Consider the following 2,715-nt stretch of genomic DNA (forward strand, 5'->3'; position numbering starts at 1 on the left):
TTCTACAGCCTCGGGTGGGGGAGTGGGACATTCATCAAAATCCAAATCGACCACACGGCTTCCATCATAACAAGCAAACTCTGGATGTAACACTTGATTCTCGGAGGGAAAAAAGTAAACAAATCACCCAGCTGCAAATATACTTTTTAACAAATTATTAAGTAAACAATTTGGAAGATTTCTGCCAACCATTCACTGGGAAAAATGAAAAGGACTAGTAGGTTCCAGATTTTTTCTTTTTCTTTTTTAAATTTTTATTTATTTTTTTAAAGATTTTATTTATTTATTTAACACAGAGAGAGATCACAAGTAGGCAGAGAGGCAGGCAGAGAGAGAGGGGGGGAAGCAGGCTTCATGCTGAGCAGAAAGCGCTATGTAGGGCTTGATCCCAGGACCCTGCAGAGGCTTAACCCACTGAACCACGCAGGCACCCCAGATTTTTTCTTTTTAAAGGCAGAGGACTCTTTTACTTATTTGGGCTATGAAGACATCACCAAGCTAGGTAGGGCCCAAAGCAAAGGCTGTCACTCTGCTTCTCTTTTCCAGGAGTGAGGCCCTCACTCGGTATCATCGCTATTTCTTATTTCTAGGCTTTTACCGATGACCTTCCTGCAAATGATTGATTAGAGTAACACGAGAGCACGCAGATAAAACATCAGATGGGACTCTGTAGTTTTCATGGGGACCACTGTTTAGAGGTCCCAAAATGCATCCTCTACTCGTCCAGGGCTTGAGAAGGCTTGGGAGCAGAACTCAGCTCATGCACAGCAAAAGCACAAACAAGTTGATAGATAGCCAAAGTAGCAGTTTTTGAGATGGTATGTCTTGAACTCTCCTGGGTGGCGTGGGTGTGTTCTCTTCTTCAGAGCGAACTAAAGTCAAACCAGAAGGTTGCTTGCTCTGCAAGGCCCGGGGCCAGAAGAATCACTCATCCTGCGCGCCTAAGATGGGCCGCCCGCTAGATGGGCCCCGTGTGTGGTTCTGGCTCAGAGGCAGAGAGGCTGATGATGGGAAATGCTGGGCAAATAAACGGAAGATTGTTATCACCAACCCATCTATGATGGCTAATGGGCTAAAGGCCTCTGTGGGCCTCTACCTGTTGTGGTGATATCTAGCAATGGTTACTTTCTTTTTAATATTATTTTACTGACGTAGGCAATGGGCACTGGATGGGTTTGAACAGAAGAAAACCATTTTAAAAGATATATTAACCATGTCTTTTGTTTTTCTTTGCTCTGATGCTTGGATATCTTAGGGCCTTGCTAGCCTGGTGAGGGCCTATCCCTCCTAGGGTTAACCACTTCCCACTCTCTTTAACACTTCCCATCCTCTGGGCCCTACCCGTGTGCCCTGATCACTCCAGGGCCAAGTACTAGACACTGGGGACAGCACCCCTGTCCCCAGCCTGCTGAAATTATTCAGCCTGCCCAATCCTCCTGACAGAAACCCCAAGAAGGGCTCCTACCCCCTTTTCTCCTCCACTTCTCCTTCCTCATCAACCCTGGCCCTACGCTGGGCGGCCCTGTGTGGGTGCCCTCCCCTCTGGGAACAGCAAGTAACGAACTGTCTTGTCAATGGCCGGCATCCCCTCATCTGGTGGCCTTACTCTACCTAGATAATAATGAAACAGATATTTTAAAACACAGAAGTATGAGCAATGATGTTCCTGGGAGTCAAAAATGGCAAGCATGGTATTTATAGTATCCTGAGGGGTTTCTCCTTAAAATTTTCTCTAGGAAAAGACGGGACATATCTCTGTCCTAGAAGTACAGCACATGGGTTCTACTTCATTTTTAAATTAAAGTAATACACATTCATAATTAATGAATCAAATATTAAGACAGGCTTATAATACCAAGTGGCCATTTCTCACGGAGACCTGGAGTTATGCCAAGCCCAGAACCAACCCACAGAGATTTTCCACTTTCCCTTGGTAATTGCTCTGAGGGCACTGCCGTTAACTCTACATTCTGGGCTTCGCCTCCACTGGTCTCCATCCATCTTTCTGCCTTACCCAGCTGCCCCTGCACACTCTGCTGGAGATCTGCAGGATTTGGTTCCCCTACAAGCAACCCCTTCCGTCCTCTGCTCCTCGAAATGTGTAGCGTTGTGACATTCTTCTGGTGCATCTGTTGGTAACCGTGCACCTATAACACACCCATGCTTTAGCTGGCTCTATTTACTTTTCACAGACTCTGTTGCCAGTGCACTTTGTAAAGGGAGGGTGTTTGTTTCTACGTTTCTTCTCCCTCTCCCCACTCGTCGGGTCAGCTCAGCCATCCCCCCATCTGTGAGTTATACCTGAACTGGAGCCGACTCATTCCCACGCCAGTGTCTGTGTGAGGGTCTTGAGAAGGGTAAGGGGGCCATTTGTGCTGGTGACTCTCTGCTCTCCTGAGCCAGCCAGCCGATCTCCTACAACCTTAGAGGCCTCACACGATTTCTTTTAGAAGTTTAAAATGAGCTGAAGTGAGATCAAATGAGACCCCACAGGGGAAACAAGGTATAAGCCCCCCACCCCACCCCGTGCGGGTCACATGGAGGTGGGGGATTATTGTCATCTGTCCTCCAGGGTGCTCAGTGACTGGGTGGATGACCCTCTTGTCCCTGGGCGTCTCCTAGCACATCCTGGGCATGGATGGATGTCTTATGGGCCTGTGGTTGGGAAGGGAACCCTTTCCGGGGGCCTCTTCCATGTCAAATCCCAACACTCCA

At 47.8% G+C, this 2,715-nt stretch overlaps 1 long non-coding RNA gene across 1 annotated transcript; it reads right to left on the reverse strand.

Annotated features, from left to right (window-relative positions):
* Positions 1-229: 229 nt before the first annotated feature.
* LOC309856506 lies at positions 230-2,151 on the reverse strand. The gene is made up of 2 exons (XR_014307238.1): positions 2,015-2,151; positions 230-1,017 (listed from the first exon to the last, which is right to left on the reverse strand). It is a non-coding gene; the product is annotated as an uncharacterized lncRNA (long non-coding RNA).
* Between the last annotated feature and the right edge of the window lie 564 nt (positions 2,152-2,715).

The sequence above is a fragment of the Mustela nivalis genome (assembly GCF_964662115.1).
Source record: "Mustela nivalis genome assembly, chromosome: 2".
Classification (NCBI taxonomy): Eukaryota; Metazoa; Chordata; class Mammalia; order Carnivora; family Mustelidae; genus Mustela; species Mustela nivalis.